At 48.4% G+C, this 12,847-nt stretch overlaps 1 protein-coding gene across 1 annotated transcript in view; it reads left to right on the top strand.

Moving 5' to 3' along the window:
• MFN1 (mitofusin 1) overlaps positions 1-12,847 on the top strand; it is a 210,041-nt gene that overhangs the window by 89,771 nt on the left and 107,423 nt on the right. The gene's annotated exons all lie outside the window — the stretch shown is intronic.

Raw genomic sequence — 12,847 nt, 5'->3', positions numbered from 1 at the left:
TTTTGTCTTATTGACAGTGAACTCTACCTCACCGAAACTCAGTCGATCAGGACATGCTACTATAAACGAATATGCCTCCCTAGACTCTAGTAAGCCCCTTCCTTATCTTAACTCTTCAGAAACTGGCCAACATTGCAAGCTAATACCCAGGAATGTGATTGGGCTTGTTAGTAAGTTGACAGATCCCTCTTGTACCTCCATGATTAATGAATGCGATATTGTATGTCTCCAGGTGACCAGGGTGCTTAAAACTGTACAGATATTCGGGTTGGTTTCTTTTTCTATCCCGGCTATACCCTCTATTAGTGGTCGACTTAAGGCATGGGTACTCACAAACATTGGCCATGGGGCTATAAAGTATGGTCTGTATTGTGACCGAGGGCCGCACTGATGCCAGCAGGGTGGTTATGAGGGTTCTGGGTGGGTCAGGGATTGTGCAAGGAGGTCTAAAAACATGTTAAAAAAAAACAGGCAAGCATTTATTTGCAGCTTAATAAATGCTTGCATGTTTATTTAACATTTTTTCCTAAATATTTGTGCTCAGCCACTGAACAGCAGCACATGCTGATGTTCACCTCGGGGGTTGCATGTAACGGTGAAGAGGGCCGCAACGGCCCCCCGGGCCGTACTTTGGTGTATCACTGACTTAAGGGTAGCTTGTTACCCTTGATCTCTGTCTCTGTGGCAGGCAGGATCACTGAAATTAACTGCAACTTCCCTTATTTTCGTATTTTTTACTTATTAATATCTTAGTAAGGCAGTCAATTATTGTTGTGAATTTTTATCACAATGATTGTAATCAACATAATAATTACATTTTGAAGTCATTTGACCATGTACTTAGTAACGTACTGTGTAATTTAGTGGGGGATCAAGCAGTAATTTGGACCGGGGATTCCAATAGCAGACATTTGCACCATGTCACGTGCAGGGCTGGACTGGCCATAGCGGGCACCGGGCAATCCCCCTGTGCACCGCATGGGTAGGGCCGGTTCTGGGCCCCTGCGGGTCGTTTTTGTTACAGGGCCGTTTTTGGTTCCCAGTCTGGCCCTGGTCACGCGATGCAGTATGTGGCATTCTGGTGCATGCTGACCGTGTGGATTATTTGAATTTTAATTTGCACCATGCGGATACATTTTTAGTCAGATATTTTTTAGGTTTGAGTTGGTTCGCATTGGATTTGCTCCCAGTTAGGAAACAAACTCCAGTTACTTTTACCGGGAAGGGTAGTGGAAGCATGATCAATTACATTGTTATCTCAAAATCTATGGTTTTGAATTTTACCCTTTTGCATAATAGTGTAAGTGATCATAATCCTTTGAGACACCACCCAATGTTAGTGTAAGTATCACTGCTACTTCATGCCTAGATTATATCTCCATTAGAGATGCATACTGAAAAGTGCGCTCTGAGAAAATGGGCTAGCATTAACTCACAATTTATTTTGTTAAAAATAGAAATGAACCATTCGTTTTCCTAGGGACTGGGGTTGACCCTGTTGATCTATTAAGATCTTACAATACTATCTGTGGTAAAATCACTGATGTGCTAACTACTACAGGCAATTATAGAAATTCATATGGCAGAACGTGGCTTGGTGGTATTTTCTCATTAGAATTTATTATGGGCACTTGAGTTAAATGCCTTGTTGACAGAATAAGTAAAGTTATGTAGCACCAGATACAAACAGGCATTTAAGAAAAGGAAGGAAATGATTAGGCAAGCTGTCTGGGGAATTATAAGTCAATTTTTGGGAAAATCGTAAATTTGCCTTTTTTTGGAGATGGTCATAACACCATTTTGGACACTGTTCTACCTTCACATCGGTGGGTGGAACACTTTTCAAAACTTTCTGAAACTCCCAAAATAGAACTGGGGAAAACAGTGCTTTGTTCTGGTCCAAAGAGCACAACAATTTGCAGGGGCAATTGAAAAAATGTGCCAATACATTAGGTCACAAGCCCATCAAGGAAACAATTTCATTATATTAAAGTAAATATCTCTTGGTTGGCAAATAGGGGCAGGGGTGTGTGGTTACACTCCTTTAGTAAAATTTCAAATTACAGAGAATACATTTTCATGTTGGAAAGTCCCAAGAGCACAGTCAGTTATATTACCAACCAAGAACTAGGGATCCTGTTTCTGGGAGATTTCGAGAGAATCTATTTTTCCATAGATCTATTTTTAGGAGTCAGGAGGCGAGATTTGTAAGAGCATCATTTATGACCACTGTCTTATGCAACTCATCGATTTCAACTACAGAGGTATAGAACCCTATTTAACTTGGATAACTAATCCAGTTTATACATTTTATTTCAGTCATATTAGGATAAGCAGTGTGCACTTTCTGATAGCATTTCCACAGAAGGGGCTTGGTTTCCTTCATTAGCTTGCTGCCCCTGCGATAATACATCACCACAGTCTACTGCTTACTTTATGTTTTTTTGTAAGCTTTACAAAACTCCTAGAAGCCAATGTTTACACCCAATCATATTTGCAAACCGCTTTACATCCTACAAGTTAGGCCAACAATATCTACAGCGTTTAGAACAGCAATCCACTTGTTATGCAGTGATCAGTCACATCAGATGGGCACTAAGAGAAAAATACGCCAATCAGGGCTTCATCTGCAGCTAAATGTAGTCCCTACTTCTTAGATTTTATGTCTGAACATTTGAATGCTTTTTAATGCCTTTTAGGATATTGTACCAAACATGGATTATATTTTTGTTTACGTGTATATGATACTATTGTAGCTTGGATTATCAACTGTTTTTAACTTGTATATTGAACTCTCTGTGTCTTTGTGATTTTCTTTTTATGGCAGTTGCCGAATAAACGTTTTTGACTGACTGACAGTGCTTTGTGTGGTGTAGGTTTGGAATGTACTGATTTTCCATTGATTACTCTGATGGAGGTAATTCATTCTGTTGAACAAAGACCAAGGCATACAGCTGCTGGCCCGGATGGGGCCCCCATTGATTTGGCCAAAGATAATAATGAACTCTGGGCACCACTATTAGTAAATGTGTTTTGGAGTGCCATGGTGATAGGACCACTGAGGTCATGGTCCAAGTCTACTAATGTCCCAATTTTTAAGAAAGCGTCAGTTATCACCCTATCTCACTGATCAAATCCACAACCAAGATACGTGATCGAGTGTTATTAGATTGGTTGGAGAAATGAGCAACTGAAAAAGTTTCACCCTTTTCTGTCCAATCTGTGGTCTTGAAACCCTCAATCCTACCTTTTCTGTCTTTAACGTAGCTGAACCACATTATTTATATCATTACCAAGTTTCCCAGAGATTCTTCATTGATTAATATGGTCTTCTCTGCTTTTCCACTATTGTGCTATTGTATGCTACATGCCTTTTTCTTTTGAGATGCATAAGGCGTTTGTTGTGTGTCTAGGCCTAATTATCTACTTCAAATATTCCATCTTCTGCTTCCTTTGTTTTTTCTGATTGTTTTGAAAGCCTGTTGGGTTGCCATTTGTTGTTTCCCTTTATAAATGCATGGCATTGGTCTCCTGGTGTTAAGCTGCTATATCTCTCTGCTGTCGTGTCAAAGTACGCCCTATGCCATCCGTTCTCTATTTGACACTTTGTGGCATTTTTTTAAGAACTTTTTTTATGTTTTATTTTGTCTGTGGCTCATTTTTGATGCTCTAACTTCAATTATCCATTGGTTTCTTGACCTTTTATGTTTGGACATCTCTCTTCTGGTTCTGTTTGTGGTTTTTTTTAAAATCCCCTCCTTATGTCAGAAAGCCTTTTTGTGTTTCTGTCCTCCTCATCCTAAATGCTTTGAGACCTTCTCTCTTGTTGAAGTGTTTTAATCTACAGGCTCCAAGTTTTAAAAGTCCCCTTTGCTTCTCCAATAATGATGTGGGGTTAAGGGGGCATGAATGGTCAGTGCCTCAGAACCATCTGTCATTTGTATGATGCTGTGGCTTTCTGATCCTTCACAGTTCTGTTTTGCTTCCACAGCTCCTTCTTAACTGCTTCTATGCAGTAATGTGGTTCTTCACTACCTCTTCAATCACTAGGGTGCAGGGCTGGGAAGTAAACCAATCAACTGCCACTGGGAGCATAGTTGCAATCTCACAAGTGGAGGAGAGTGAGAAGTGTAGCGTTGAGATCATTCTCAAATCATCCATTCTGTATTTTTTTATGTTTTTTTTTATATCACTACTGATTGCTACATACAATGGGGTCTTCACTTGCTGGAAGCACCACATGTCTACGTTGTATGCATCAAACTGCCTACAAAATTCGTGGAGACTGAATCTGAAAGAGACACGTTAGTGATAGATTCCTTACCTTAGAATATCCCCAGGCGTCAGACTGGATCCGGAAAGTTTTGCGTAGCAGTACCCTTGCGCGTCGGTAGGCGTCGTCTGCGGCTCCGCGTCCGTCGTGGGCGCCGTGATGACGTCGTCTGAGTACTTAGACGCCGCCTCCGCGTGCTGACGTCAGTTCTTCTTTTTTCCGCGCCAGCCAGCGCAGATCTGGAAAAAGCAGTTCCCTAGTCATTTTTTGACTAACTTTTTGGATCTTTTGATCTATTTCGAAGTCTTCACGACTCCGACGGTGCCATTAGGGATGCCCGGCTTCAAGCACTGCGACGAGTGCGAACGCCTCATGTCGATTACGGATCCGCACCGCCTGTGCCTGACGTGTTTGGGCGTCGACCATGACGACGAGGCCTGCTCCGACTGTCGGGCCCTCTCGAGGAAGGCCAGGCGGGAGCGGTCCCGCAGGCGACTCGAGATCCGCCAGTCGGCCCCGCGCCGTGTGAGGTACCGGTCCCGGTACCATGGGAGGTCGAGGGACAGGTCGCGGGGGCGGAGCCGTCACCGCTCCGGGAGTCGGCGCCACTCCTCCGGGTCCAAGTCGTCAGGTAAGAAGCATAAGAAGTCGAAGAGACATCATCGCTCTTCCAACTCCCCCCGACGCTCGCGCGATGCGGCCGGGGGTTCGGGTGACACCGCCCACGCGGCTCCTCAGGAGTCGCGGGCGCCGCGTTCGGCTCCATACCCCCCGGTCCCTGGGCTGAACGCGACGCCGGAGGAGATAGAGCGCTTCCTCATGACCATGAGGTCCCTTTCTTCTCCGACGGGTTCCGCGTCGCCTTCGGGCCCAGTGAACCCGTCTGGGGGCCCTAGTGGGTCGAAGGATGCGACCCCGACGCCGTAGGGTGCTTCGGCCTCGACGGCGTCTTCGACGCCGGCGCCGCAGGGCTCCACGATCCCGACGCCGCCGCTGCCCTCGGGCTCGGCGCTGCAGGGTTCAGCGGTCCCGGCGTCGTCGGTGCCTTCGGGCCCGACGCCGCAGGGTGCCGTTCGGCCCTCGTCGGGCGCTGGAACGTCCCCGGTGGACCTTACGACCCCCCCCCGGGGTCGGTCCGTGTGGTGTCCCCTCCGGCGTCAGCCTCGGCCGACGCCGTCCCCAATGCCTCCTCTGTATGGGTTCCGGCGTCGGGACGGGGCCTGTCGGCGCCGATCTCGACGCCGGTCGGGGATTTCCTTCCCTATGATCCATCCTCATTCAATTACGACCCTGAGTCTCAGGAGATGGGGGAAGAGGAGGATTGGGAGGTGTCTGAGGACCCTCTGACAAGGGAATATCAGTCTAACATGGACTGGACAGGAGACCTTGGGGAGGCCAGTGGCCTGGACACCTCTCCAGACACTGGATTAGTCTCTCCTCCCTCCGTGGCTTCGGAGGAGGGCGCAACATATAGTGTGGTGTTGATGAGGGCTGCTAAGGCCTTGGGCCTTGAGCTCCCCGTCGCGGCCGTGAGGACTAACCTCCTCACTGAGGTCCTTAAGCCGCAGTCATGCTCCATGGAGCCTATGCTGCCGTTTAATGAGGCCTTGTCGGACGTTCTTTTGGGCACTTGGTCCAGGCCCGCTACAGGTCCGCCTGTAGATAGGAACATGGCCAGACGCCACCGCCCGACTCCGGGCGACCCATGTTTCCTGTCCACCCACCCCACCCCCGAGAGTCTGGTTATCCAGGCCTCTAACTCCCAGACCGCCTTCCCGTCGGCTCCCCCTGACCGGGAATCCAAGAGGTACGAGGCCTTTGGCAAAAAGGTATTCTCGTCCCTTAGCTTAGGACTGCGGTCTTCCAACACCGCATGCCTCTTGGGCCGTTACACCCATTCTATATGGGAAACGGTGGCGGGATTGCTGCCAGAGTGTCCGTTGGAGGTACGGGCCAAACTCGGCCAAGCCCTAGTGGAAGGCCGGGACGCAGCGAAGTATTCGATCAGGTGCGGACTGGATACAACTGACTCGCTGGGCAGAGCGATGGCTACGACGGTGGCGATTCGACGCCACGCCTGGCTCAGATCCGCCAACTTCTCGGCTGATGTCCAGAATACCTTCATGGACATGCCGTTCGATGGCCGTCGCCTCTTTGGCGACAAGGCAGACCACGCGCTCGAGCGCTTTAAGGACTCCAGGGCTACGGCCAAGTCCTTGGGCCTCTCGGCCCGCGCCAGCAAGTGGGTGCCTTTCGCTCCTTTCGTGGCCAAGGAAGGGGCGTCCCCACGCGTGCCACCAGCCACTCGCCGCAAACTGTCGTCCAGCGCGGCGGCGGCCGTGGAAACCGCCGTGGAGGCGGTCGGGGAGGCAAGCGGAGCCAGTCCACACCTGCCCCCGGAGCATCCGCCTCTAAACCCTCCTAGTCCGTGCTTTTCGGCCCATGTGACGCCAGTGGGGGGCAGGGTTCGCCATCACCACTCTCACTGGCGCACAGTCACTTCGGACAGGTGGGTGCTGCAGATCGTCCGAAGGGGCTACTCCCTCCCCTTCGAGACGACCCCTCAAGCCATGCCACCGCAACACCACCGCGTATCGGGGGATCATTTGCGGCTCCTGCAGGAGGAAGTGTCGGCCCTCTTGGCCAAGGGGGCCATCGAGCGCGTTCCTGGGCCAGAAGTAGGTCGTGGTTGCTACTCCCACTACTTCCTGGTACCCAAGAAGGGCAAAGGGGGCCTCCGCCCTATCTTGGATCTGAGGAACGTCAACGGCTTCCTCCGGAAGGAGAAGTTCAAAATGCTGACACTGGCTCAGGTCTTGGCTGCCCTAGACCCAGGAGACTGGATGGTAGCGTTGGACTTGCAGGACGCATATTTCCACATCCCCGTCCTGCCGGCCCACCGGCGTTACCTGCGGTTCACGGTAGGCCTCGAGCACTTTCAGTTTACCGTGCTCCCCTTCGGCCTTACCAGCGCCCCACGGGTGTTCACGAAGGTGATGGCGGTGGTCGCAGCTCACCTGCGCAGGTTAGGGGTTTCAGTCTTCCCCTACCTAGACGACTGGTTGTTGAAGGCGGGCTCGCCCCAGGCAGTCGTCAACCACCTCCAGACTACGGCGGATCTCCTGCACAGGTTGGGTTTTTCCATCAATGTGCCGAAGTCACACCTGTGCCCCTCTCAGAAGCTCCTTTTCATCGGAGCGGTTCTCGACTCGGTGCAGTTTCGGGTTTACCCGCCCGAACAGCGAGTCCGGGATATTCAGGCCCTGATTCCAATCTTCAGGCCGTTATCCCGGGTTTCGGTCAGGCTGACGCTGCGGCTTCTGGGGCTGATGGCCTCCTGCATCCTTCTGGTGCATCACGCACGGTGGCGGATGCGGGCTCTGCAGTGAGACCTGAAGTTTCAGTGGGCCCAGCACCGGGGCAACCTTTCCGACCATGTCCTGATCTCGGAGGGCACTGCGAGACAGCTGCAGTGCTGGCTCACGGACCGCGATTGGGTCAACGGCAGATCCCTCTGCCTTCCCCAACCGGAGCACGTAGTTGTGACGGACGCGTCCCTCCAGGGCTGGGGTGGCCACTTGGGAGAGGCGGAGATCAGAGGACTCTGGTCTCCGGCGGAGTCCCGGCTCCGTATCAATCTGTTGGAGCTGCGGGCGATTCGCCTGGCACTGAAAGCATTCCTCCCGTCTGTCCGAGGGAGTGCAGTGCAGGTGTTCACGGACAACACCACGCCATGTGGTACTGCAACAAACAGGGCGGTGTGGGGTCGTGGACCCTATGCCAGGAGGCTCTGCGCCTCTGGCAATGGCTGAAACATCAGAGCGTGACTCTGGTGGTTCAACACCTGGCAGGTTCTCTGAACGCCAGGGCGGACGAACTCAGCCGTCGGTGCTCGATGGATCACGAATGGCGTCTGAACTCGGACGTGGCGCAAGGCCTCTTTCTGCGTTGGGGAGAGCCTTGGTTAGATCTATTCGCCACCGAAGAGAACGCGCAATGTCATCAGTTCTGCGCGTTGGAATTTCCAAGGCGGCACTCGCTCGGAGACGCTTTTCGTCGCGAGTGGAGCTGCGGTCTGTTGTACGCCTTTCCGCCTATACCTCTTCTGCCCAGAGTGCTGAAGAAGATCAAGCGCGACCGGGCACAAGTCATCCTTGTGGCTCCGGACTGGGCACGAAGGTACTGGTATCCCGAGCTACTCAGTATGTCAGTCGATCCCCCGGTTCGTCTGCCTCTTCAGGAGGACCTTCTGTCGCAGCAGCAGGGGACGGTCCTCCACCCGAACCTGTCCAGTCTCCACCTCCATGCGTGGAGATTGAGCGGCGACAGTTGAGGCCATTTGACTTGCCTCCTGAAGTTTGCAACATCATTCTGGCAGCCAGGCGTCCCTCCACAAAAACGGTATACGCCTGCAGGTGGAACAGATTTGTGGCATGGTGCACAGCAAAGGCTGTGGATCCTCTCAATGCCCCTCTCTCTGAGATTCTTCTCTTCCTTCTTTCTCTTGCCCAGCAGGGCTCTGCTCTGGGCACTATCAAGGGCTATCTTTCGGCTCTTTCAGCCTTTCTGAGGCTGCCTGACCAACCTTCTTTGTTCAAGTCCCCTATAGTAAACAGATTTCTGAAAGGCATCACTCATACCTTTCCTCCTGTTCCTTTCGTGATGCCTCAGTGGGACTTGAACCTGGTTCTAACATTTCTGATGTGCGCTCCCTTTGAGCCGCTTCATAACTGTCCACTTCGCCTTCTTTCTTTGAAGACTGCCTTCCTGGTAGCCATCACCTCTGCCAGGAGAGTGAGTGAGCTCCAGGCCCTCTCTTGTAAGCCTCCTTTCCTTTCAGTCCATCCGGACAAGGTTGTTTTGAGGACTAGGCCCTCCTTCTTGCCTAAGGTGGTCACGGCCTTCCACATTGGGCAATCCATCACATTGCCCACCTTCTTTCCGCCTCCGCACCCCTCGAGAGAGGAGGAGAGGCTCCACCGTCTTGACCCAAAACGTGCGCTCTCGTTCTATCTGGATCGCACACGCCAGTTCCGGGTGGATGATCAACTCTTTGTTGGGTACGCGGGCGCTAAGAAAGGGAAAGCGGTGCCCAAGAGGACCATTTCTCGATGGATTATCATGTGCATCCAGGCGTGTTACTCCTTGGCTAAGAAGGAACCACCTGTTGGGCTGCGGGCTCATTCCACTCGAGCCACGGCCACCACAACTGCCTTGGGCCGAGGTGTGCCCTTGCAGGACATTTGCCAGGCTGCTACGTGGGCTTCGTTGCACACGTTTGCGAGGTACTACTGCCTGGACAGTCAAGTCCGGAGGGACGGCTACTTCGGCCGTTCCGTTCTCCAGGACTTTCTGGTGTGAATATTGGTTCGCAGACCCACCACCACGGGGATGGTATTTCTGGGGTATCTATTCTAAGGTAAGGAATCTATCACTAACGTGTCTCTTTCAGATGCACAAGTTACTACTTGTGTAACGATATATCTGTAAGAGACATTAGTTAGTGATAGATTCCTTACCGACCCACCCATCCTCCCCGTTCTGCGAACCGATATCTAGGGTTAAGGTCATCCCCTTTCAGGGCCCTAGTTTCTTGGCACCAGTGTCGGTTTTTGTCATGGCTCTGCGCTTCTGGCGCGGAAAAGCTGTGGCTAAGAACTGACGTCAGCACGCGGAGGCGGCGTCTAAGTACTCCGACGACGTCATCACGGCGCCCACGACGCCAACGACGGACGCGGAGCCGCAGACGACGCCTACCGACGCGCAAGGGTACTGCTACGCAAAACTTTCCGGATCCAGTCTGACGCCTGGGGATATTCTAAGGTAAGGAATCTATCACTAACTAATGTCTCTTACAGATATATCGTTACACAAGTAGTAACCTGTGCTTTTAGGGCTTTCCTGTTAGTTGAATCTAACCTAGAAATCCAGACTCCGGCATTCATTTTCATATTTTTTTGGTCCAGCTTGACTTTTTCTCTAATTCTTTTTTCTGTAGAATTTGTTGTATTGGATGATTTTTAAGAGGAGCCTCCAAGGTTAAATTACCTATTGTGTTACTGTCTTTAAAACTCTCTTAGACTAAGTGTTGTGGCTTTGAAGGAAAATTAGCTATGTATACATTTCAGTTCAGCTGCATAGGTTCTTCATTGATACCCATAATCATGAAAATATTCTCAAGAGCCCTTCTGTATGTAGGGATCTTGGAACACATTTACAGGCTATAAACTAAATCTAAATGATGTAAATCTTACATTTTTAAACACAGCATGAATATTGCTGTCTATTCATAGCTACATTTCCCCAATTTCTAACTATTGCTTTAATACCCAAAACAAAAAACGACATAAATCTACCCCGCAGCGTCTACCCAGAGAGGAAACGAGAAACCATGCAAGACATGAAGAAAAATGCTGACAAATAAGCAGCATCATTAAAGAAGCCCAACATTTACATTGTTTTTTTAAGGAGGTAGCAGTTTCCATATCCTATCATGCTGTGTACTGCCTGTTGTCCCACATCCCCAGTTCCCTTTCCCAACATGTATGGGAAGGATTCCATTACACATACTAGGTTTTGTCACCATATTGTGACATCAAACAGATCTAATAGGCGACATGCTCAGTGTTATGGATAAACATATTGTTGGTTATGAGGTTGACACAGAAAAAGATGCAAACTGAATCAAGAGATCACTAGATGTCAAGTCATTCTTATTGTCATTACATTTGATATTGGACTGTTCTCAGTCCCACCGCTTAACATCAGCCACTTCTTGTTGACTCACAGAGGATTGATGTCAAAGTGAAAAGAAAGTATTACCTAAAAAGAATCTTGTCCACCTCTCCAGGAGGAAGGTGGACATCTTCAAACCAACATGGTTCAGGTTGAAAGATACTACCCTTTCTGTTGTCAAGATTGACTAAACCTTCCTTTAGGCTTTATGCTTTCTAAGTGTGGCTTTCTAGTCTTTAATGGCTCAAGCTGTTGCTGTACATTCAAAAAAGAAAAATGAAACGTTTCCCTATTTTGTGAGTTGATAATAGGTTACCGACTCGCAAATTAGGGTTTGTACATAGGGCAGACCTATTTGGCGGTAGCAACCGGCCCGATTTCCTGTTTGCAACCGCAAAAAACGTCGTACATCTGGCCCAAAATCTCTTCTGCAAATTCCCGCATATAGCAGCGCTAGACAGACATTAGGTGAAAGTAAGACATTCTTCTGCTATGTTTTTCAGAGTTCTTATAAGGTTGCTTTCAGTCTTACTCATGAAGAACAAAAGGAATTTCTTATCTTGTCTTTCTACCAGTTTAGCCGCATTATAGAATTTTGGTAACCTGGTGTCACACTTGAAAATAACGGATTTCCTCCCCCATTCCTTTTTTTTCTTGAGCAGTGAACACAATGCTTGTCTTTGAAATACTGAATCTCGGGCTTACAACAGGCCTTAGGTTTTACCAGTGTGATACAATGTACATGGATAAGATGACCACTGATTCAGAATTACTTTCTCTGAACTCTTTGCCTTCCCGTTTTATGAACTAAATAATTGCATATAAATTATGATGGTTGGAAATCTGGTGTCAGCAAATATTTTTCATCCCTTTGTAAAGTGTCTTGATTTGTTTTGATCCTATCAAAATCTTTGTTTCCATCACACTTCATTTTTGCTTTCCTAACTACTGACGTGTTCAGTTAATTTACTGGTATTTATAATTGGTTATGTGTTACACAAAATTACATCCTTCAGCCTTTACTTTCACACTTCCTGCACCCCAGCTACATTGTTACATAATTCACTTTACTTCTCTTTCTCTGACTGCAAAGTGAGAAGAGTTTGTAAACACTAGTCCTCCAGTTAAAAAAAAAGCCGCAATTTGTCAGAAGACAGTCTAACATTTGATCTTTATCTTTGAAGCACAAGATAAATACAGAATTTAAAGGCATCCTTATTGTTTGGACTATCCCGGAACACTAGAAATCTGCTTGCGCTCCATAGTTTGGGAAATACTGTGCTGGATAATTAGTTGTGGTGGAGAAAAGGCAGCAGAGCCTGGGAATTTACAGTTAACAACTCCTAATTGTTTGGAAGAGATACAAAGTTTCTCATCCTTGCTGCCGTAAGCTGACTTAGTGGACATCTTCAGACTTTCTCAGTAGTTTGTGTTTTGACCGAACTGCAACATTTTGGTGTAATATGTCTGCTATCACAATTTCATAATCTTCATTATTGACTTCTGTTGTGAACCCTATAGCAGGGTTCCCTTCTTTGATTGTATTTTATTTTCTAGACACTCCACCTTCACCTTTGGGTGTTGGATGTTTGTAACCTATTCATTTTTCTGCAAGAGTACCATGTCCCTGGTTTGTTCCTTTTTTCTTTTCACCTATCCGAGGAACAATTGTGTTGGTTCTGTTTTTGTAACCACAAACGTAACTTTGTATTTTATAGAGTAATTAACATAAGGGATTGCTTAGACTGACCGTGCTACTCTCATTTGCAAGTAAAATTTCCTTTTTAGTGGATAATGGTGGTCATTTAAGTGTGTTCCCCAGTTTTAATGTTTTATTCT

The sequence above is a fragment of the Lissotriton vulgaris genome, chromosome 11, assembly GCF_964263255.1.
Source record: "Lissotriton vulgaris chromosome 11, aLisVul1.2, whole genome shotgun sequence".
NCBI lineage: Eukaryota > Metazoa > Chordata > Amphibia > Caudata > Salamandridae > Lissotriton > Lissotriton vulgaris.
This window is presented reverse-complemented; position numbering and strand designations above follow the sequence as displayed.